This window comes from Phascolarctos cinereus, unplaced genomic scaffold, assembly GCF_003287225.1.
Source record: "Phascolarctos cinereus isolate Bilbo 61053 unplaced genomic scaffold, phaCin_HiC Scaffold_2;HRSCAF=192, whole genome shotgun sequence".
Classification (NCBI taxonomy): domain Eukaryota; kingdom Metazoa; phylum Chordata; class Mammalia; order Diprotodontia; family Phascolarctidae; genus Phascolarctos; species Phascolarctos cinereus.
Window position 1 is genome coordinate 125,621,647 of NW_027555625.1, and position 25,930 is coordinate 125,647,576.

A 25,930-nucleotide genomic window follows, 5' to 3' on the forward strand; every position below is an offset into this window, starting at 1 on the left:
CAGCATCGCATGGTTAATGGCCAACCTTGAAACAGAATGTTGGTATACCATTCCCCAGGCAACTGCTCTTTCTATGATGCCATACTATTAATTCAAGTAAAAATGAGAATGTTTAGCTTGCCAGAATCAGTGCAAAGTAATACTTACGGGCCTCAGTTCATGTTGCTTGCAGCATGCTGAAGGTTCTTATTTACATAGTTCCATATTCATGAAAATGAGAGTGTTTCAATTGAATGTGAACCTTTGTTTTGGATTTGTTTCCTTTGCCTTGTAGAGAGATAGCCTGAGTGTGGCCTTGGGCTTACTATGTAGAGCCTCAACAATATTATAGAAATATTAGGAGTTCACAGCTGTTCTGCAAGAGTACTTATTGGTAAAACTCTAGTGGAAAAGGGATAGTTTTTATTCTATTCCCCTCCCCTTTTTAAAATCCAAATACCATGTCACATTAAGCGATTACTCCCATTTGACATATAAGAAACTTAAGTTATTTGATTAGATAAAAAAAGTGATCCAGAGTGTTTGAGCTAGACCTGAGTCACAATTTTTTTTTAGTGGGATAAAGTTCTCCTCTCTTGCAGTAACCACATGAAAACAAAATCTGTTCTAAAATGTGTTCTTTGTAATCTATGTTTATGCTGTTTTTGCTTTTGAAGAAAGAAAAAAAAGAAAGAAAAAGGAAGAAAGAAAGAGGAAGAAAGAGAAAGGAAGGGAGAAAGAAAGAAGCATCATTATTTTTTATTTAGAATCCCAGGAAGAACTAAATGTGGGTGACAGTAGATGCAAAAGGGAAGAAAAGTATGTGCACATGCACACACACATGAAGAGGAGCCAAGTCATGAAAAACATCAAAAGCATGGAAGACATACCTCCTTCTGCTAACACTAAATATAACTAAATCATTCTTAACACCAATGCATCAGGTGCAAATTAAAACATCTGGATGTACCCTGCAAAATACTCAGGGAAAGTAAACCAAGCAGCAATGGGTGAAATCTTTCCATGGAGAGCACCTGTGAAATGCTACAGACATTGCCTAATAGGTCCATATTGGCCTAGCTCTTATTCCTTGTCCACTGCTAATGATTTTTAACACTTTTCTCAAACACTGAAAATCTCCTGCTTGTGTTCATTCTCTTTCTCTCCCTTACCTCACTTCCATGCATCTCCCTAAAGACATTTACTATAAAACAGTGCCTCTCACTTTAAAATAGTTTATCCATTCCTTCAGCTATTGCTTTCACAGTTGAATTCAATGCATCTGTGATTTTGCAAGCATTGCCACAATATCCAATGTGATGACACATTATGGTTTCAGCAGATGGTAAAGATAATCGGTACAGATGCACTTAGGGAATAAGGGTCTGGGGCCCCTAGAAATGTCTTTAGGAGGTAATAAAAAAAGGAGTTGAAATATAAGCTTTCATCTGCCAACGTCTGGGAAGTTGAAGTTTTCATCTACAAATTTACCAAGTTGCCAACTGTGGAAAGCAAAAGAAAACAAAACAAAGAGCTAAACCTATTTCACAATGCCTATTACGGGAAATTATGGAAAGGCAGCATGTCATAGGAGAAGGCAGAATGACTACAGTGAGAGGACCTAATTCTTATTGAATGGTTATTTCTGTGACCTTGAGGAAGAGTCTTAAACTCCCTGGGCCTCTGAGATTTCCTGTATGTGCTGCAAAATGAAGATGGAGAAAATCACAAAACCATGCTAACCAGGTCCATTACAAATTTGTGTTACATAAGCGTAACTTTTCCCCTACTGTCATGAGGCAATCCTTTTACATCTTCCTAACTGATCCTATCCTGCTGACCACAGTGAATTTTCAAAATTTTTCATCACTCCTCAAGCCTCACATGGCTCCTCTGGTCTCACACTTTCAGGTGAGAACCTCGTACCATATTTCACTGAAAAAAAAATTGAGGTCATTTGCTGAGTTTCTTCTTCCTTTCTCTTCATCTCACATCAATAAGATGCCACCTGCCACTTTCTCCTCCTTTACCCCAATCTCACACAAAGATGTGACTCTTCTTTTTACCAAAGCAACCTCTCTATATGCACAAGTAACCTCATTATATTCCATCTTCTACAAGAGATTGCCCCTTCTACAATCCCCACTCTCACTTTGCTTCAGTCTCTTTCCATATGTATTGGCTGCATCCCTGCTGTCTACACACATGCCCATGTCTCCTCAAAACAAACAAACAAACAAAAATTCTATCCTCATTTGAAGCATCCATCTCTGCTAGCTATCATTCTCTATTGCTTTCTCTTTTGTGGGAGAACTCTTTAAGAAGACTGTCTATAATTAATGCCTTCACTTCTTTTCCTCTGAGTCTCTTCTTAATGTCTCTCCATTCTGGCTTCTGACTTCATTATTCAACTGAAACTGCTCTCTCCATTGCCAAATCTAATATTTTAGAAAATATCTCAATCTTCATTCTTTTAAATCTCATTGTAGCTTTTGACATTGTCAATATTATTTCTATGCAGATGATTCTCAGATTTATTTGTTCACCTCTAACCTCTCTACTGATCTCCAGATTCTCATCTCTAACAGTCTCAAATTGGATGTCTCATAGTCATCTTAGTCTCAACATATCCAAAGCTGAACTCATCATTCCCCTCATACTTTCCCATCTTCCAATCATCCATGTTACTGTTAAGGATACCACCATCTCCCCAATCACCCAGGTTTGCAACCCAGGTGTCAACCTCAACTTCTCAGTTTCCTTTACCTCACATATCCAATCATTTGTCAAGTCCTATCATCTCTACCTTCTTAGCATGTTCTAATCTCGGTCTCTTCTCTCCTCTGACACTACCACCACTCTGGTACAAGGCTTCGCCTTATACATAGATTATTTCAATAGCCTTCTGGTTAGTCACCTTGACTCAAATCTCTCCTCATGTGGTCCAATCTATCCTCCACTCAGCAGTCAGTGGTCTTCCCAAATATTAAATCTGACCATGTCACACCTGTATTTCATTCCAGTGTCTGCCTATTGTTTCCAGGATTAAAATTAAGATCCTGTTTGGCTTTAAAAACCCTTAATAACCTTTCCCTTTCTTACCTTTTCAGACTTGTTATACCTTCCACACCCCTACCTAATCTGTGATAGACTGATAGTGGACTTTTTGATGTTTCTTGCATATGACACTTTGGCTGTTCCCCATGCCTTGAAATCTCTCCTTTCCCCTAAATTTCCCCTCCTAGCTTCTCTGGTTTCCTTCAAGTTTCAGATAAAGTCCCACATTTCCCAAGAAGCCTTTTCTGACCTCCTTTAGTGGTTGAACCTTCCTTTTGTTAATTAATTCCAATTTACCCTGTCTATATCTTGTTTGTTCATAGTTGTTTTCATGTTGTCTGAAGATCTTTAAGAGTAGGTACTGTCTTTTGCTTTATTTGTATCTCAAGTGCTTAGCACATTGCTGGGCACATAGTAGGTGTTTTATAAATGGTAGTTTACTTATTGAAAAATGAGAAGGTTGGGTTAGGTGGTCTCTAAGTTTCTTTTTTTTTCTGGCTCTAGATCTATGATTCTATGTTTGGTGGGCATTTGATTCCTGATTATAAGCCTAGATACCAAGTCATTGAACAGATAATTAACTAATTAAATAATCCATTGCATACTTTTTTTACTTAATGGTCTGGCTATTTTCTAAGCTTGCCTTGCAGCAGGGCACTCTTTTCAAAAACAATTAAATTCCACTGTTGATGATTTCAGAACCATGGACAGTTAGCCCAAGTCCATTTCATGTCACCTCCTAAGTTGCAGATACAGAACATATTTTTCTGCCTTGTTTAAAAATGATGTTATGCAGTAGAAGTAGGAGAAACAATAACTTGTTAACCAAAAGGAGAGAAGAGAAATAAATTTTACTGTGAATCAAAGCTATAAGAATTAGTTAGATATGCGCTACAAGATGTTTTGTAAAACAAAAAAATAGAGCCAATTAGAACTGATGTTCATGAAGGTCACTGAAAGACATGAGCAAGAGTCTTATACATACCATTTCAAACATTGTATGGTATTTTTTGGGAAGGAGAGGTTTTTTTTTCTTCTCAACCTTTGCTTATTTGCCTGATTTGAGTAAATAGATATATTATTCTTCATCAATTCAACACCCAATGATATAGTGATGTGTTTGTATACAAAAAGTTTTGGGCCATAAGCCTCCTCAAGCAATGTGTTCATTTCTAACCTTGTTTTCCAATATGAATATACCTTGGGTTGGGCTGGAGCCAGATTTCCTGACAGGTAGAGTCAGAAAACTAATAGAGTTAGTACTTCAGCTGCATTTTCTCCTTGCTTTTATAATACCATTAAGTTGCGTTCGATTGAGGGAGAGTCTTCAACATAAATGGGTTATGAAAAGAAACCCAATTAAGTAGATGGGCGGAAGCTTAGGCTATACTTAGTGTTCTCCACACTGGAAACATTCTTTGCTCATAGAGCTCTAAGACAAATTTGTATAAATAATGTATCTTTAAGTGTGTATCATGGTTAATACAAATAACTTTTCTATGTTGCTCACATCAGTACTTCAGTTTCATGTTTTCATCTCATTTCATGTGCATATATATATGTATATATATAATATACATATATATACATAATACATACATACATACATACATACATACACACACACACACATATCTTGGAAAGGCCTCTGGAAGTCACACTGTAGTAACATAGCCTTTGAGAGCACAAGGCACCTCCATAACATGATAGGGCAACATAGAACTTTTATTTTTCTTTCCCAATGTTATCCTTTTGTTATCCTTTTTAAATGAAGCACACCAAACATCTATTAGATGACACATTTGATTCTAGACTAGAGAACTTTGCCACATTTGTGTTGGGGAAGGTTCTAATGCATCTCAGATACTTAATGAATCTTAAAATTCAATACTGATTGAAGATCTCTTTTTACTAAACTCTTTTCAGATATTTCATTGCTAAAAATGATTAAGATAGTCTTATTTGACTGGAAAACAGAGAGAATGAAAGGAAGTAATATAAAATGAGGTTCAAAAGGTATTTTAGAGATTGACCATGGAGGAATATAAATGTTAAGCCAGGTACTTGGTATTTTTTCCTTGAGACATCATGAAGACATTAAAAATTTTGGAGCAAAAATAAATAAACAAGTAAATTAGTTATATATCATATATAAAACCAGCAGTGTATTATTCTGAGAAATTAGATGATTTTCCTTCACTTCTCTCTTTTTATGCTTTAAGGACCTATGAATTCTACAGTGACTGCTTTTCCTTCACTGATTCAGATTATAACACTTCCAGGCTTTAGCAGATATATCTATGAGTTACTTTTGCCATATCAAACAAACAAAAAATCATCACATCTAAGCCAGACCTCTGATTTTTAAGACTCTTTAAATTTGGGTAGGTTGGTCTTCTGATAATGGACAGAGAAACTATCACTGGACCTATAGCCAAGACATGTATAGCTTGATAAAACCTGCCAATAACATAACAAAAATGTGTTTTATTAACCTACTCTTTAAGAAGCCAGGGTCACCAACTAGAAGGCTTTAATGGTGGTTACCTTTATCCATGGGGGAAAAAAAAGATAAGAATGCAAAGAATTGAGTCAAAAATAACCTATATTCATATGTATTGGTTTGTTCTTGGGATATTTGGAAATTGCTTTAATTTTCCAAACCGAAACAGATGCGGAAGATTTGGGGGTATTTTTAAGGAAATTGCCAGTAATTATCCTTGCTCCTGCTGCCATTCATAATTCTAAATCTCAAATGGGGCATACTCTAGCACCTTGCTGAACCGATCTTGTTTAAAATTATTACTTAGATGTTGAGTTAGGCTATTCGCAAATCTTCTTGTACTTCATTTTAAATGCAGTATTTTTTATTTCTGGACTTTGACAGAGCTGGAGTTAACCAGATGTTGCACTCCATTTCAGAAAAAGCTGTCACTGTAATAGTGGATGGAGTTCCTCTCTGTGTACATATATCACTTTAAGTTTGAGATGAAAATGCCCCATATAAATGTAAGTTATTAACAGGATTAAGGACTTCTCCAGTGTGGGCTGATGCAAGATACGCTAATAGTTCTGAAGAAGCCATTATAGTTTATGGTGTCAGCGATCTGATGAGGCACTATAATAAGGACATCTTCCCTATGACCCAGCAAAATATCTTTTATACCTACAGTGAGATAGAATAAAAGATATTAAACTTATGGGATGTCTTAAGTTCCAAAGCAGAGTAGAAGGATGTTAGGTGACCTTGTGAATCAAGCCTGTCAGTGCTGAGGGGCAGCAGCCTGAGATGGCACTAGAAAGAATGTTCACTTATTTATAAAGCTTCCTTCTAAATGCCTCAGAGCCTGCATAGAAAATTAAAATGCAATGCTCAAAAACTCTGCAACCCAAAAAATCAAACACAGAATTTATAGTGAGAAAAAAAATAATTTCCTGAAAAAAGTCACATATATATGACTCCTAACATGACACTTTAAGGTAAGTGCATTGTTTTCTCCCATACAAAGATAGGAGGGAGAAAAGGACTTAGGTTGGTTAAATGATTTGATCATAAACATATAGCTTATATGCATTAAAGGTGGGATTTGAACCCAGGTCTTCTAACTTCAAATCCAACAGTATTTTCCATTACCTTGGTGCCTCTGGACTCACTGGCCAACCTATAACTCCTTTACTTTTTGGATGATTGCTTCCCTTAGGAAAGTCCCTTGCACCTTCAGCTTCAAGTTTCAGATAAACAGTCATACAAATAGATTATTTTTTGCATAAGCTAGACATATACACAAATGCATATTTTGGACCATATTTTGAACTTGTGAGTTAATTGAGTTTATCACTATAGCGAATACCCAGTGAGGAAAATCCCTCTACCAAGGCAGAATTTGGGGCCACTGCACCACTTGTAACACTGTCAGTATCTGTCAGAGGCAGGGATTTCCTTATTCTGAGGCTCCCTCTCTCTATGTATTAACGTCCCACTGCTTCTCAAAAATACAGTTGAAATAACATAACAGAAAGGTGTGTTCATCTATATTCCAACTTTTCATTTGTTGATATATGTGTGTGTCTATATATAATATGTATATATATAGTATACATATATGTATCTGTCTCTATATATCTTTTTATATACATATACATGAAGCAAGGTTTATAGTAGACAATGTATTATATTTCTGTCTCATCCTTGTTTATCCTCCCACCCTGGAACTCAGCAGTTTTCTTCTTGCTGCTGAAGATGCTTTGCTGATTTGACTTTTGGGGATATTTCTTGCATTGCTCTTGATTTGTATGTGCTGCGTAGCAGTAGACACCAAAGGGGAGTCAGAATCAATATGCTTAAGCAGCAGCACTGATAGGGAAATTAGGGCTTCTGGTAAGTGAGAAACAGTTTGGAAGAAATGAAAAGAGCATATAAAGGACTGGAAAGTAATCCATAACCACATGCGTTTTCTAATGTTTTGGTACTCATTTCCACAGGGGCAGGAGGGTTTATTTTGCATGTCACTCAGGTTTGATCTTGACTTCCTAAGGTGTAAATCAAATCCCCTGTCCCACCATTCTCTTCAGACTGGTGTGACCCTCTCCCCTACCCTTCCCCCTACAAGTCACTGGTCAGCTGGCTGAGATTATTTCTCTAGCCCCACCCTTGGAGCCTGATAATTGAGCCAGCTGCTACTCATCACTCCTGCTCCAAAATAGCTGAGAAAGACATCTTGCCATGAATTTGGAATATTTGTCTTGGAGAAGATGAAACTAGGGGGTGGGGCAGGGGGATTTTAGCCTTCAAGTATTTATTTGAAAGTATTCAAATCTTCATTTATTTATTTGAAATGTCATGTGTCCTTCCAGCCACTAGGTAACACAGTGGAAAGAGCACTAGGGCATGAGTCAGGAAGATTCATGTTCATGAGTTCACATCCATCCTCAGATACATACTAGCTGTGTGACCCTAGGCAAGTCATTTAACCCTGTTTGCCTCAGTTTACCTGTCTGTAAAATGAGCTGGTGAAGGAAATAGAAAACCACTTCAGTATATTTGCCAAGAAAACCACAACAAGAGATCTTGGACCAGAGGCGATGATGGTAAGTTGCTTATTTCAACTCAATTTAATTATAAAGTGGTAAGGATTTTTGCTATGGTAGTTGAAACAGCACCAATTCCTCCCTACCCACTCCATTATTACTTAGCATAGCCCAGTAACTGCTTTTAGGGATGTGAAGTAGGTTGAAAGGCCAAATGAAAAGTGGTATATGTGTTTATCCACAACCACCAACATACTCAGTAAAAGTTATTAGTACATGGGGAATGATGCATGATACACTCTGGGGCATGTGAAACTCACATCTTGTGATTACCAGAAGTCTTTTCTTCCCTTTCTGGAGTCCTAATAAAGCTCTCTGTAGGTATAGCTCTCTGCTGGATCTGAGGGTCAATGCCTTTGTGGAATTTTGAATCTGCATTTACTCAGTATATTTAGTTTATCTTTAGCATGTCTCTCTATTCCTGATGCAGATGTTGCTAGGTGTTGCTGCTCTGAGAAAGTTATACCAACTTTACTGGCCACTGTTATTGTTGCTGAAGGTACTTCTAGGTCTTTTGATTTTTCAGAGTTCATAAGGTTGTACATATCGTATTTAGTTCTTTCTCTGAATACTCATTTTTCTTTTCTTGGGAGACTTCATATTTGCCATTGACATGTCTATTTCTAGCTGGATGCGCTGTTTCATATTAGTCTGTTCTCTCTGTTAACATGGTTAATAAGTAAGGGGAAGGAGAGAGAGAGTGAATCACTCTCTCTTCTTTCTAAGAGCAACTTCTGCTCAGGTAACCGATATCTTTAGTTCCTAAATTTTGTAGTCCTCTCCTATTAAACTGGCTAGCTCTGTTTTCATAGGAGATCAAGAGGTATAACTTGTTATTCTCAATCAATCATAAGCTCTTCCCTATGTATCATTACAGCAATGGATATAGTAAAGATTCCTTAACAAAATGCTGAAAATGTGTTGATTAGTCCCCAAAGCATATTGGCCAGGCAGTCTCACAATAGTTATAGAAGTCTAAATCAGTAGTAGGTGACAATTGTAACAAATGGCAGCAGCAGGGACAGGCACTCTGCTAAGTACTTTGCAAACACTATCTCATTTGATCCTCACAACAATCCTTAGTGGTAGGGGAGAGGTGCTGTTATTATCCACATTTTCATTCAATCTTTGGAGGAAACTGAAGTAGATAGAGGTTAAGTGGTTTGTCTGGGTTCAAATAGGTAGCAGGGCCTGAGGTTTAAGCTAAACTCAGGTTTTCCTAACTCCAGGCCCATCACTCTATCCACTGCACCACCTAGCAGCCTGGTAGAGAAGTGTTAAAGAACATGATAGCTATGGAGGCTGAGTAGAACAGAAAAAGGAAGGGAAGCTAATCATGCCAAAGAAGCCATGAGAGGCAGAGCTAAGAATAGCTAAGACATAACAGTTGTGAGGAAAAAAATGGAAAAAAAAATATTCTTAGTTGTGGGGTCATATACAAACAGGTAGCAGGCCAAATTTGGCCCTCACGTTAGATTCTTCCTGATCCCTGCTGTAGGCTGGTGTAGGAAACTGTCAAACCTTCACTGCTTTATAAAAGTCTGGATTCTTCACTTCACCTGAGTCAAAGTCATTAAATGCCTCTAATATCTTCCAGAGAGAAGGGTGAATATTCCCTCCCTCCCACAACAATTCATGTAAAGCACAAGTACCTAGACACCTTGACTGAATCATCCAAAAGTATAAACTATGTGTGATGATGACAATGATTATAGCTAGTATTTATATTTCACTTTAAGGTTTGCAAATATGTTTATTATTATTATTATTATCTCACTTGGTCTTCAAAATAAGAGGTATGTACTATTATTATCATAACTTTACAGATGAAGAAACTGAGGTAGAGGTTGAGAGAATTGTTCAGGGACACAAACATAGCTGGAAAGTATATGAACAAATCTGTAATAATTTTGAAATGATCAAAGACCTTTTGGGTTATTGAATGAAAAGCAGAGATGAAAGAGAGTTAAGAAAGATTCTGTTGTTCAGTTTTTACCTTTGTCATTCATCTTACTATATTACCTCAATTGGAAACTAGCCTAGTTGATTTGTGGGATAGTTAGGTGGCACAGCGGATAGAGTGCCTGACTTGGAATCAAGAAGACTCATCTTATACAGACATATATAGATATACACACATATACATACACATACTACTTACATTTACATAATACATATAGAAAGAGTAGATGGTACAGTGGTGCCAGGCACTGGGCCTGGCATCAGAAAGTTCTAAATTTAAATCTTGCCTCAGACACATTAACTGCATGACCATGGGCAAGTCACTTAACTTCTGTTTGCCTCAGTTTCCTCATCTGTAAAATGGGGATAATAATAGCACCTACCTCCCAGGGTTGTCGTGAGAATCAAGAGATAATATTTGGAAAGCACTTTGAAAAATTGAAAGAACTATATAAATGGTAGCTATGATGATTATTATTCCATTATAACTTTTGAAAAATGCTTTCCAAATATTGTCTCATCTGATTCTCTCGACAACCTAGGGAGGTAAATGACATTACTACACCCATTTTATAGATGAATAAATTGAGGCAGATAGAGGTTAAATGACTTGTTCAGCATCACACTCACAGGAGTCTGAGGTTTCATTTGAACTTTGATACTAGAGCTATCCACTGTACCACTTCTCAGTGTACCATCTCATAATTATACAATTCTTTGTGTAACTGTAGATGATATAGGAAATAGGGTGGAATGCAACTGCAATTCAATAAATACCGTAGAATTTGGTTTCAAAATTAATTATTGGCCTGTGACTAAAATTTAGTTTAAGTTCCTTTCTGAAATAGTTAATCCCTTTTGAACAAAATCTCTGATGGTCTCCTTTGTATTCCTAAGGACATACATTAATACATTCATTCAAAAAGCATTTACTGCAATCTACTGTGATATTCTAGATCTTTTTTTTTTTCCCTCCAAATAAATTTTGTTATTATTTTATTTATCTCTATAAAGTGTTCCCTTGGTATTTTGATTGGCAAAGTACTGAATCTATAAATTTAATTTAGGTAATATTGTCACTTTAAAACATTGGTATGGCCTAGCCATGAGCACTTAATAACCCTTCACTTATTTAAGTCACTTTTTTTCTTTAAATTTTTTTTTGTTATTGTATCTATAATTATTGTGTGAACTCGGGCATTTTATAGTTATTTTCAATGGGATTTCCCTTTCTGTCATTACTCCTTGGATTTTGGCGTTGTTATGCAATTATAGTTGAGACCTATCAAGTATATGGACTATCAAGGGAAATTTCTAGCATAGTACAGACTTATAACTGTATCACAAAAATTTTTCCTATGTAAATGAAATATAATTCTTAGCAAAAAATCTTAGAAATCTGACACAATGATTACTGAAAGAAGATGGCAATATATTAGCAATCAATACCTGTCCTTGACCTAATAGGCCCTATATTGACCCAACTCTACATGGATAATTTTGATTTTCTAGGTCCTATCAAATAAAGAAGAAAAAGAGCATACAGAATACTGATAGTTTCTTCTCTGCCCACCAAAAACAAAGCTTATATCCACAGAGAACTGGGATGGTCACTGTGCTCCCCATTCCATTGTGTTTTATTTTCCAAAAGAGGAGGAAACAGGGAAAGAATGAAAGAAACCCCAATATCCTGCTACCCTTGAGGAAAAACAGAGCATGTTCAGAACAAAACCAAGAGGCTGATACTCCCATTTTAAACAAATGAGAAGGGGCAAAGGTCAAGAGAGAAATCCTTGAAGTCCTGTGTTTTGAAGTCTACTTTACTACTATTAGTCGACAATTCACATTTCTTCTTACAAGAATCTAGGACTTCTCCTTAACTTCTCCCCTGGTGGTGAAATAATACCCTTTCCTTCTTAATTCCAATAGTTCTTGAAATCTTAACACACTCTATGTGTGTGTGTGTGTGTGTGTGTGTGTGTGTGTGTGTGTGTGTGTGTGTGTATGTGTGTGATGGACCTCTTTGGAAGTCTCATGAAATCTGCTGACCCCATCTCATAATATAGTTTACAAATGCATAAAATAAAGTGCACAAGACTATAAAGAAAAACAATTATATTGAAATGCAGCTATTAAAGTATGAAACAAGAACCCTTCCAGCTAGATCAATGGAGGTTGTATCTCTTCTCAAAACAAAAGTCAGTTTTGAAACCAAAGCTATCCCAGATAATTCATATGAGAAAGACAACACCCCAGTCTGTCACCTGTTTGGGACTATTGCTGTATTTATTAGACTAAAATGAAGGAAGGGTAGATTATTTTTTGTCTTGTCCAAACCATCATTCAATCACCTAGAAAGTGCTGTATAACTTTGCTATTTCTAAGCATGGCTGAGATGAGGGAGCTTTGTAATAATGCCAACTATTTCATGATTAAACTCCTTTTATTAATAAAGACTGCTGGTATATATTCTTCTATAGAGGGAAATGGACACAACCAGATTCTAGGCTTGGCGTTTCTGACTTTTTGATCTAACAGGCCTGGATCATTCTCCTTTGGTAGAGAGGTGATCTCTACGTAGGAAATGGAATGACTATAATTTTCTTCTGGCTTTTCACTTCTAGTGTATGGCAAGTTGTCCTGGACTTTATTTGCAGAGATAGTTAAAGGATCAAAGTTCTTCCAGAAGAGAACATGACATTAAAAAAAAAGCTTCTCAAACTTCTAAATACACATACAAAAAAGTGCCAGTTGAAGGAACCCAAAGATGGATTACTTCCAGAGAAAACAAAACAAAATGAAACATTATACAACACAACAACAACAGCAAAACACTACAGTTCAAACTCCAGGATATATCTAGTGATTAGAGTTGACACTTTCATGGACAAACAACACATTCTGCCAGTGAACAGGAAGAAGGCCTTTAAATACAAAGGAAATGAAATTAGAACATAAGATTACTCAGCAACACTAGATGCCAAAGAAGAAAATGTAATTGTATATTTAAAAAAATAAACAAACTCAAGCTGCAATCCCAAATGACATATCCTACATATGTGAGCCTTATTATGATGAAAAATGCAGTCAGCCAGCAAAAGAGAGACATTTGAGCCACTACTGCAAAAACAACAGAATCAACAACAAAAAGGACTTGTGCAGTATATTTGGGTTGCTAATACTCCCGAAATGAAATTAAAAAAGCAACTTAAAATAAGTATAATTACCAAGTAAAGAATAAGCAATGAAATATATTAACTTAAGCTTAAAGATTATTATTTTTAAAAAGAAAGACTGATCTACAGGGTAAAAAATGAGGGATTGTTTTTTAAGTCCACAAGGGAACACAGATGTATAGCAGAATTAAGAAAAATAGATTTGAAAGCAGAGTAGCAGAACTGAAACACTATGGACTAAACAGTAGAACTCCTATTAATAGAATAGAATCCATGGATCAAATTTGCAGAATGGAAGGGTGAATAAGTGGAGAGAAGGGAGGTGGAGGACTAAGGGGGAATAGTTGATGTACGTTTATCAAATCCATGAGTAAGCAGCACAAAGAATACAACTCCTCTAGTCTCTCATACCAGAGAATGGAGAAGCAGCATAAGGGAGGGATTGAAACTAGGGCAATGAAAGAGGAGGGTCTCAGCCCAGCAGGAGGGAGTACATCCTGCAAAAAAAAGAACAAATATGATGGGAAGAGAGGAATATATGATTATGATAGGAAATAGGGACCTTATAATGGGTTTAATCATGAGAGGGTGATTAAAAACCATTTTATCCAAAAAAAAAATTGTGCCTCCATCGTGGACAACAACTTTTTTCTAGGAAAAGGGGTATGTTAAATCCTAGGGGCAACTGGTACACAGAAGGAGAGGCAGGGAAATATAACTCAGAGATCAAATGGCACGGACAGTGGAAAGAAATACAATAAAGGGGAGGGAAGGGAGGAATCCTAGATCTCACAATTTGAAACATAATGTAATTTCTACCATGGGCCAATCAATCACTGGGCAAACATTTATTAAGTGCTAATTATGTGCCAGGCACTACTTTTAAAAGTGATGCACAATAGAGAAAAAAAGGGATGATGGGGCAAGATCTTCATATAAAAATGCAGAAATTGGTTATAATTGTATACAGTATACACAGATAAACTATAGAAATTGATAATAGGAAATTCCAACCTGATAATTAAGACTCTTCTTGGAAAACCTAAAGAGATTAGAGGAGGAAATAAGGATAAAGGTGATGAATCAGAGAACAAAATTTTAGAATGCAAAAGGAACAGAATAAAAAGAATAGAACAAAGGGCAGATGGTCTTAGGAAAAAGGTATAGGAAAAATAAAACTAATAAGCATAAGAAATCAGAGGAAAAGATAAGAGAGAAGATAACCAAAATGCAAAGGGAAAAGAAGGAACCAAAGATGAGAATAGATAACCAAACAAAGGAAAAACCCAATAATTTAAATAAAGTCTCCAAACTAGAGGAAAGAGTAAGAGATGAGAGTGGAGGCAGGAAGCAAGAGATATAGCCTCTGGGAATAGAGGTGTATTAAAATAGTTTGTAAAAAACTAACTATATCAAAATCTTGGTTTAAAAGAGGAAGGAAATTAAAATACATTTTAAAAAAATACTAGATACATATATGGGAAAAGCAAAAATCTAACTCATGACATTTAATATGTACAGACTAAATAATTAAAATGAAAGAAAGTAGGATAAGAAAAACAACAACCTGTTGCTTACAAGAAACTCATCCTAAAAACAAAGCCATATACGAAATGAAGACGAAAGATTAGGAAAAAGTGATTATACAATATGCAAATTTAAAAAAAACAAGTTGTGATCATGCTACCTGACAAAGGAAAAATAAACATTCACCATATCAATGGAGATGAACAAGGACATTAATTTACGCTGTTCAATATGTTTATCAACAAATTGAATAAAGACATAGTTGGTGTACTTATCAAAATTGCAAATGGCTTAAACTCGGGAGGGATAGCTATTGAGTAAATGAACGAATGAATGAATGAAGGAGATATATTTATTAATATTTACTGTGTGCCTAGGTCTGCTTTTAGTGTTAAGGTTACGAATAAAAAGGAGACAGTTTTTGCTATCAAACAGTTTTTATTTTAATACAAAGAAATAAACCTTATATGGGAATTGTGGAAGTAGAAAGGGTATTTTGTCCTGGGAAGTCACAGTGGCAGTTAATAAAACTTGTAGGGCCACTTATTGACATGCTCTTTCCAGCAGCTTTGGTAATGTTCACTTAATTACTATTCCCAAAGCAAGATATGGAAATGCGCAGGGTATATAAGGGATGTTTAGGGCAGATGACAGAGACATGGCCCGTCAAGTATGTCTAGGGTCTGGAACTGTCTAGATATAATGGGCAATGTGAACAAGTTGGGATTCATGTAGTCCAGAATCAGGAAAGTAGTGGCAGTGTCCATATCACAAAAGTTCTCAGTATGTTAGATTTTTGGTCCAAGTATACTATGAAGGAAATTATCTATATCTATATCTATATCTATATCTATATCTATATCTATATCTATATCTATATCTATATCTATATCTATATCTATATCTATATCTATATCTATGTATTATGTTATATCTATCATCTATATATATCTATATATATAACAACTCACATGATTTCATAATTCACAATGCAGGGGGAGTAGTTTGTAGGAAAAAGTCCTCAGGGTTTTAAAGAACCACCAAATTATGATAACTGAAAAACTTTATGAAATTCTAGATAAGATTGAGTGTCATAATATCCAGAACAAAGGAGGTCAGTAACAGGCATGATGGTGCAATGGAAAGAATATTACTGAAGTAGAAGTTACAAGGTCTGATTGAAGGCTAATTACTATGGGTCTCAGTTTCTTCATATGTAAAATGAAAAGGTTGGTCTTCATGTTTTCTTGAGGACACTTTCAGCTCTAAATCTATTATCTTATGAAAATCATGATGTATTCTGTCCTTGTCAGAACACATCTGGAATATAATTTTCACTTCTGGCCATTACATTTTCAAACAAAACAAAACATTAATCAACTGAAAAGTATCCAGAGAAGGGAAATAGGGACATCAATGGAACTAGGGGATCATGCTGTACAAAGATTCATACTTAGTGCTCTCTCCATTCTCAAATTATATTGTTTTAATTGATTGGTTTACATACTGTACTACTCCTTCCCCATTAGAATGTAAACTCTTTGAGAGCATGAGTTATTTTAATTTGTTTCTGTTTCCTTGGTGCATAGTATGGCACCTGGATAATAGGTACTTAGTAAATGTTTGTTGAATTGAGCTGAAGGAACCGGGAATTCATAAGGAAATATTTTTGGTGGAGAACATGGTACCAGTCTTCAAACATTTGGGGGACTATGAGAAGGAAGTAAGATTAGATTTCTGTTTGATTGCAAACAACAGAACCATGCATAAACAGAGGCAGTTGCAATCAGAGCCACACACACACACACACACACACACAGTGGAATGATCTGCTTTAGGAAGTAATAGGTTACTCATCATTGGAAGTTTTTAGGTTGGTATTGTATGATTCTTTGGAGAGAATGTATATTAGTGCAAAAATTATTGAACCTATGCTCCCCTTAGGCACATTCCATTTATTTGTCTTAGACTACCTCTGCTCAGGACATTGGACACATTCTCTGTGCTTTTTTCTTCTGAAAACTTACACAGTCCAAGCTTGTAACTGCCAATGTAGCTGCCTCTTCCTTCCTTCCTTCCTTCCTTTCTTCCTTCCTTCCTTCCTTCCTTCCTTCCTTCCTTCCTTCCTTCCTTCCTTCCTTCCTTCCTTCCTTCCTTCCTTCTTTCCTTCCTTCCTTCCTTCCTTCCTTCCTTCCTTCCTTCCTTCCTTCCTTCCTTCCTTCCTTCCTTCCTTCCTTCCTTCCTTCCTTCCTTCCTTCCTTCCTTCCTTCTTTTCTTCCTTTCTTTCTTCCCTATGGTTCTGAGATGAGTCTACCAGCTAATCTAAAAATTACCCAACAACGGTTTACATTAAAATCCTTCAACTCAAGGTGTCAAGGAAAATTGGATTCCTCTGCCCAAAACACCCCCACCCCAATTCCTTCTGCCTGCTCTTTTGTGACTGTGATCTTTCAGGCTGCCTTTGATGTTTATCTTTGTCAGACTTGTTAAAAATACAAAAACAGAATAAGGAGATGTATTCGAGTATACAAAGCCACTCAGATCCATGCTACATTCCTCCCTATCCATCATCTCCAGCTCCCAGGCTGTACATAACCATCATTATCACCATCATTGTCACCATCACCACCATCATTATCACCACCACACCATGACCATGACTATCACCACCACCACCACCACCATCACCACATCATCATCATCATCATCATCATCATCAGTAGCAGCAACAGTGCAATCATTACCATAGATAGGTAGATAGATAGCATTTATATAGCACTTTAAGGTTTGCAAATTACATGTTAATTTATTTGATTCTCATGACAAAACCACAATAATAGTATTTGTATAGTGCTATCACCATATAAATACTAGGTATTATGATTGTTTTTAAAGTGTTTTACAAATATGATCCAACCCTGGAGGTAGTTGCTATTTATTATCATGCCTGTTGTACAGATAAGGAAACTGAGAGGATATAATTTAAGTGATTTGCCATGTTACAGAATTAATAAGTGTCTGAGGCAGGTTTTGAAATCAGATCTTCCTGATTTCCAGTTCAGTATTCTATATAATATGGCTCTTAGTTGCTTCTTTTAAATATACCTGAATAAATATTTGGATACACATTTGAATATAAATAAATAGATATAATAGCCTTTAAGAATATACATGAATAGGTACAAATAATCTAATTTGTGCTTGTAACTTTTCCCAGTGCAAACTTTGGAGACATGGGTGTTGGTCCTGAGAATAATGAGCCCAGTGGCAATAATTGGAGATTTTTAGCTTAAGAGACTTCAGAAGAAACTGGAGGGTTGGGTTGCTGCTTAAAACTGGGCATAAACATAACAAAATTCTCCTTAAACAAACTGAATGTGATACATTGAGGTAATGCATTGTCTGCTTCTCTCCTAGCATTAACTCTTTTCATCCTTAACCCCTTTTTTACTTCTTGCTAGCCTTCTATTTGGTCCCCAAAGGCAAAACTACTTTACATTGGGTGGAAGTTTCAGTGACTTTGAATTTAACTGGACAAAAGAAGAAAATAAACAAACAAAAAAAACTTCCTAACAAGCACAGCTGAACAAAAAAATAGACTGCAATGTGTTTGAAACACACAGAAAAGAAAGGTCAGAAGGAATCACAGAAAAGCAGGGATAACTTTGAAAATAATATGTTAAATTTATTATATTCAGAAAAAAAGAAAAAAGTATATAAATAGATATTCACAGTTTTATGTATAGCCCTCTTTCTGTGCTACTGTGTATATAGAAGGGCTCATCTTTGTTTGTTTATGAAGTTAACAATATTTTTAATGGAAAAAGGGTGGGTAATGAACTTCTTATCTCGAGGCAGCTGGTGATGAGGTGGGTAGAGTGCTGGGCATGGAGTCAGGTTCAAATTTGGCCCGAGAGACTAGTTATGTAACCTGGAGCAAGTCAGCTACTTAACCTGTTTGTCTCAGTTTTCTCAACTGTAAAGTGGAGATAATAACATCACCTATCTTCCAGGGTTATTTTGAAGTTCGATGAGATAATTTGTAAAAAGCACTTAGCACAGTGCCTGGCGCAAGGTAGGCACTGTATAAATTCTTATTCTTCCCAACCACCCACATCCCTTCCCTCTTATTCCACCCCATCCAATGAGTATCTGTGTACACATTATATCCACTGAATTATATTGAATGCTACCATTCTGTGATTCCTGATGTTAAATCTGAATTGACCTTATTGCTCATCAAGACATCTGTCAGTTCTTGATCTTGGCTTCTTTCTATTGTGGTTCTATCTCTGGCCTATTTAAAGGACTTCTTTTGTACAATATACTCAATCATTCACATACTAAACTTATTTCAACCAGAACAATTAACTCTATTCAATATAAAGTACTTTGTGTATTGTCTTTCTCTGCCTAAATCTTCCTTTTCCTACCTGACAGTCTTCTTTTTTTTCACTAGTAACAGTAGGAAAAACAAGGAAGTCAATTATTAAGACTTCATTTATCTATGCATCAAATATTCAGAATGAGATAATGTAACCTCTCTTTTGACCTCCAGACTCACATCTCCAACTGTTAATTGGACATCTCCCCTTGATGACTTATAGACATCTTAAACCTAGCACATCTGCTATTGTACTCATTGTATTTCCCCTCAAATCCTTGCATTTTCCCAACTTCCCTATTCCTGTGGAGGTTATCACTATCCTCTCAGTCACCCAAACTTGAAACCTTGGCGTCATTTTCAACTCCTCACTCTCTCACCATACCCAATGAATTGCCAAATCCTCTCATTTCTACTTTTTTTAAGATCTCTCCTATATATACCCCTTTGTTTCCTCTAATAATGCTACTGCCCTGGTACAAACCCTTAAGCTGAGAATATTGCAAATAAGCTTCTGATCTGTCTTTTTGCCTTTTTTTCCCCACTCTGATCCATCCTCTATTCACCTATTAAATTGATGTTGCAAGAGCATAATTCTGACCATATCATTCCCCATGTAATGAACATCAGTGACATTCTATTATTTCTAGTGTCAAAAATAAAATCCCATTTGACTTCTCATAAAAGCTCTTCATAGTCTTATTCCTTGCTACCTTTTAATACTTTACTTCCCTCTATACTCTGTGGTCCAATTAATTGGACTCCCTCATTAGATTATAAATATCTTGAGAGCAGAGACCTCTTTGTATCTCTAGTGCTTAGCACAGTACTTACCATGTCATAGATGCTTAATAAATGGTTATTGAGTGGTTAACTCGCTGAGAATGGTGATATGTTATATAATAATCTGGTCTCTCAAAAATGTTTTCTTACTCAAAGCATCATCTATATGATCAAAAGGGGTTAGTAGCGTCTTCGTGTTCACAGGATTTTCTGACAAGGGTTTTTCAAACGATATATTAAAATGAGTCTTGGGCCTAGAATCAGAAATCTGCTTCAGATTTCATTTCCAACACTAAATAGCTGTATGACTAGGGATAAGGAAAAGTCTGTTTATGTATCCTGGAGTTTTCTCACCTGCAGTAGAGGGGAGCAGAGTGGTAATCCCAGTTGTACCTACCTCATGTGGTTGTTATCAGGCTTCAGTGAGATGACATATTCAAAGAACTTGGCAAACCATAAACTCTAAGTGTTAGTATTGTTATCACTATTATCATTACTGTTTTAATTACTATTATCCCTTTCTGTGAATATTTATATAGATAATGCTAACTCTACACACCATATCAAAGAGTGGAAGACAACTCTCTACATTGTGTAGATGGGTCCTGGTGTTATTGTTAAGCTGAGTGCCTGTAAGTGACTCTTCAGATGAGCTAATTGCTATATTGTTGGCCTGGCATAAACGAAAGAGTGTAAAACTTGAAGGTAGAAGATGCAGTTACAAGTTTTGCTACTGCCATTTACAAGCCACGGGACATTGGGAGAATTACTTTAACCTCTCAGTTCCTTCACCTGTAAAATAGAGATGATTATAAAATTTTATGCTCTCCAAAATGTATTAAGGTTCAAAAGAGATGAATTAAGTGGAAGTACTTTGTCAACCTTATGATTATATAAACAGAAGCTCTTATTAATATTTTCATAACAATACTGTATGTTTCTTAGTATAATCATGGTCAAATTCAACTCAGGTTTGCATAGCTAGTTATGTGGTATTATTTAAGAGGCAATGACATTTCCTTGGCTCCAAATATCAATTGATATGAATGCTGAAAACTCCCCTAATTGTCCAATGTCTATAAAGAAAGTTTCTTCTAAAGGAATAAAAAGCTACATAGTGGAAATTTATTGCACCATTTTTTCTTTCTCTTTTGACACCTCCTTTTCTCTTTCTCATATTCACATCCATGTATGTATGTGTGTGTGTGTGTGTGTGTGTGTGTGTGTGTGTGTGTGTGTGTGTGTATGCACATATGTATGTGAATGGGATGTCCCAGTGAAGACTCCTCAGTGTAATTAAGGTTTGGGATAAGGCTGAGTGGGATGAGGGGTCCTGTGAAGACTTCTCAGAAGAATAAATAGAAATTGTATTAAACTCAAGGCAGGCATAGCAGCCCAACAAGCCTAAGTTTCAGTTTACTAGAAATCACCTGAGTTACAGGAGTTCAGCCCCAAGTACCCCCACTTTTATGCCATTGTTGTATCAGTAGTTAAAGTTTGCCAAGCCTGAAACCCTTGAAACCCCACCCTTGTATCATGTTTTTACACCTGTTGCTATATTCTGGTTACAGTGGTAACCTTGCTACACAGCACAGTGTCTAGCTTGACTGCACATTTTTAATTGCTTCTTTGGTATTACTTCAGCAAACTAAGGGGCTAAATATGGATATGTACATTGTTTCTTTGTTATTCATAACTAAGATATGCATATTGTTTGTTGTTATTTGTTTCTATGGTAGAGTTTCGGGTTGAAATTGTGAACCAAGTAGTAGACAGTTGGTGGGAGGGGGCTTTAGCCATTAGGACTATTTAATCTGGTTCTTTCTTTCTGTCTTTGTCTCCTCTAATCAGAACATCTTGGTGGAGGGACACCCTATTCTCAAGACTAGCAAATAAAAATTAACTATCTGTTTCTCCTTGAAAAAGCTCTAAGTGTGTTTTTTTTAATTTGAGTGGCATCCCACACATATGTATGCTTATAAATACACATATATCCATGGATAGGCACAAACACACATATATTTATGGTAATGGAGAAGAAATGTAATTTAAATGATTAGAGAGCTCAAATGGGGATCTCAGGACCAAGTATATTGTCTGAGTCTCTGACGGCCAGGAATAAGACAGGGATCTCTCGATCTGTGGTGGTTGATCCCAAGCAAGTACCATTAGCAGATTCATAGACTCATATTTTTTGGAAAGCCAGCAAACAAACAAAACAGAGGAGTACGGAAGAGAACGCATACAAATTTCACACTTTGGCCTCAATTTTTATCAAGGAAAGAGCTCATATTTAGCATTTGTGTAAGTCTGAGAGGAGGAAAAAGGGAAGTTTATCCTCTCACTGTCATCTTAACCCCTTCTTTGGCTTCTGATCTTATCATTCCACTAAAACTGCTCTCTCCAAAGTTACTAATGATTTCTTTTTTTAATATATAAATTTATTTATTTTTAGTTTTCCACATTTACTTCCACAAGATTTTGAATTTCAAATTTTTACCCCATCTTGTCCCTCCCCCCCCACAAGATGGCATGCATTCTGAATACCCTTCCCCTAGTCTGCCCTCCCTTCTATCTCTCCTCTCCCACCTTCTCTTATCCCCTTCCCCTTCTATTTTCCTGTAGGGAATCATACACTTTTGTACCCCATTTCCTGTATTTCTTGTTTCCAGCTGCATGTGGAAACATTTTTTTTAAACATGTGTTTTTAAAAATTTGGGTTCCAAATTTTCTCCCTTCCTCCCACCCCACCCACCCTCATTGAAAAGGAAAGCAACTCAATACAGGCCATACCTGTGCAGTTGTGCAAAACACTTTCATAGTAGACATGTTGTAAAAAGCTAACTCTATTTCCCTTAATCCTATCCTGCCCCCCCCTTATTCTATTCTTTCTTTTGACCCTGCCCCTCCTCAGAAGTACTTCCTTCTGATTACTCCTTTCCCAATCTGCCCTTCTGTATATCATCCCGTTCCTCCCCTATTTTCCTGTAGGGTAAGACAGATTTCCATACCCAATGGAGAGTGTATGTTATTCCCTCCTTAAGCCAAATCCTATGAGAATAAGATTCCCTCATTTCCTCTCACCTTCCCCTCTTTCCCCTCCACTGTAAGAACCTTTTCTCGTCTGTTTTGTGTGAGATAATGTACCCATTCTACCTCTCCCTTTCTCCTTCCCTAGTATAATCCTTCTCACCCTTAATTTTATTCTCCAGATATCACCCCTTCATCTTCAACTCACCCTGTGCCATCTATCTATCTATCTATCTATCTATCTATCTATCTTATCTATCTATCATCTATCTATCTATCTATCTATCTATCTATCTATCTATCTATCTATCTACATATCATATTACATTATTTTTTCCCTCCCACTACCCTAATACTGACAAAGGTCTCATGAGTTATAAATATCATCTTTCCATGCAGGAATGTAAACAGTTCAGCCTTAATAAGTCTCTTATGATTTCTCTTTCCTGTTTACCTCTTCATGTTCCACTTGAGTCTGTATTTGAAAGTCAAATATTCAGCTCTGGTCTTTTCATCAAGAATGCTTGAAAGTCCTCTATTTCACTGAATGACCATTTTTTCCCCTGAAGGATTATACTCAGTTTTGCTGGGTAGGTGATTCTTGGTTGTAATCCTATCTCCTTTGCCCTCTGGAATATTATATTCCATGCCTTCTGGTCCCTTAATGTAGTAGCTGCTAAATCTTGTGTTATCCTGATTGTGTTTCCACATACTTGAATTGTTTCTTTCTGGCTTGCAATATTTTCTCCTTGACCTGGGAACTCTGGAATTTGGCTACAATATTCCTAGGAGTTTTCCTTTGGGGATCTCTTTCAGGGGGAGATTGGTGGATTCTTTCAATTTCTATTTTGCCCTCTGGTTCTAAAATATCAGGGCAGTTTTCCTTGATAATTTCTTGAAAGATGATGTCTAGGCTCTTTTTTTGATCATGGCTTTCAGATAGTCCAATAATTTTTAAATTCTCTCTCCTGGATTTATTTTCCAGGTCAGTTGTTATTCCAATGAGATATTTCACATTGTTTTCTAATTTTTCGTTCTTTTGGATTTGTTCTACTGTGTCTTGATTTCTCATAAAGTCACTATCTTCCAATTGCTCTATTCTAATTTTTAAGGAAGTATTTTCTTCAGTAATCTTTTGGACTTCCTTTTCCATTTGGCCAATTTTTCTTTTTAGGGCATTTTCTCCTCATTGGCTTTTTGGACCTCTTTTGCCATTTGGGTTAGGCTATTTTTAAGGTGTTATTTTCTTCAGTATTTTTTGGGTCTCCTTTAGCAAGCTGTTGACTTTTTTTCATGATTTTCTTGCATCACTCTCATTTCTCTTCCCAGTTTTTCCTCTACTTCTCTTACTTGCTTCTCAAAATCCCTTTTGAGCTCTTCCAAGGCCTGGAATGGGATTCATGTTTCTCTTGGAGGCTTTGGATGTGGGAGCTTTGACTTTGTTGTCTTCTTCTTGTTGTATGTTTTGATCTTGTTTTTCATCAAAGTAAGATAATATAGTCTGACTCTTTTTTGCACTGTTTGCTCATGATCCCAGCCAACTACTTGAGTTTTAAACACTTTGTTAAGCTAAGAGTCTGCTTCCAATGTGGAGAATGTACTGTCCCAAGCTTTGGGGGTTTGCATAGCTGTTTTCAGAGACCTGTAAATTTTCAGTTCTTCCGAGGTGATATGGTAAAGGTCAAGGTGTTTACTCTTTTCCTGGCCTGTGCTCTGCTCTTTGAGTGACTGCCACAAGCAGTCTTTTCTCTCTTGGAACCGTGAGGAGAGTTTTCTCTCCACAGCCACTACAAGCTCCACAGAGCCAGAGCTCCTTCTCACCAGAGGACTGCCGCCCAGAACTGTGACCCAGATCCAAGCACAGGCAAAGCAAGAGATTCCTGCCTCAGCACTGGCAAAGAGATCCCTGCAGTCCCCCTCTGATCAGCCACTTGATTCCCCCTCAGTCTGTGGGCCGGAAGCTCAGGTCACAGCCACCACCCCAGGGCCTGCAATCTGCACTCTGTGCTCTGGAACTGGCTCTGACCTAGCTCCTCTCTCACCGCAAAAACAGACTTTTCCCACTGACCTTCTAAGTTTTCTTTGGCATTAGTGGATTGAGGAGTCTGGAAACCTCCACAGCTGCCTGTGATTCGTTCCTCTGAGGCGTGCTTCAGGTTTGCTGCGGCCTGCGTGCCCATGCGGAACTGCGCTCCTTTTCCCACCCAGGGCAATATGCCTTTCTGATCAACCATCCAGGCTGGCTTGGCTGTAAATTTGTTTTACTCTGTCTTTTTGTGGGTTCTGCTGCTTTAGAATTTGTTTAGAGCCATTTTTTTAATGGATATTAGGGGGGGTTTGGGGGAGAGCTCAAGCAAGTCACTGCTTTCATGCTGCAGCAGTCTTGGCTCCACCCCTGACTCTTTTTCCTAATGATTTCTTAGTTGCCAAATCCAATGCCCTTTTTTTCAATCCTCATTCACCTTGACCTCTCTGAAGCCTTTGATTCTCTCTTCTTTCATTTTCACTTCTCTCTAAGTTTTCAGGAAACCAGTCTCTCCCCATCTTCCTCCTATCTGTATGACCATTCCTTCTCTGTATCCTTAGCTGGATCCTTTTCCAGGTCACACCTCCTAATTGTAGGTGTCTGTTAGGGTTCTCTTCTGGGCCCTCTTCCCTTCTCCTTCTATAATCTATACAATACTTCTCTTCTTCTATACTATTCTCTCTCTCCCCTTCATATAGCCTCCACAATAATATATTGAATATAGTGTACACACCCACATACATATGTATATGTTGTATTTGTATATACTATATTCACTTGGTGACCTCATTAGCCTCCATGAATTTAATTACTATCTTTATGTAATCCTCAAACCTATCTTTACTATACCAATCTTTCTGCTGACCTCCAGCTCAGATTTCTAATTGCTTTCAAACATCTCAAACTATATGTCCAATA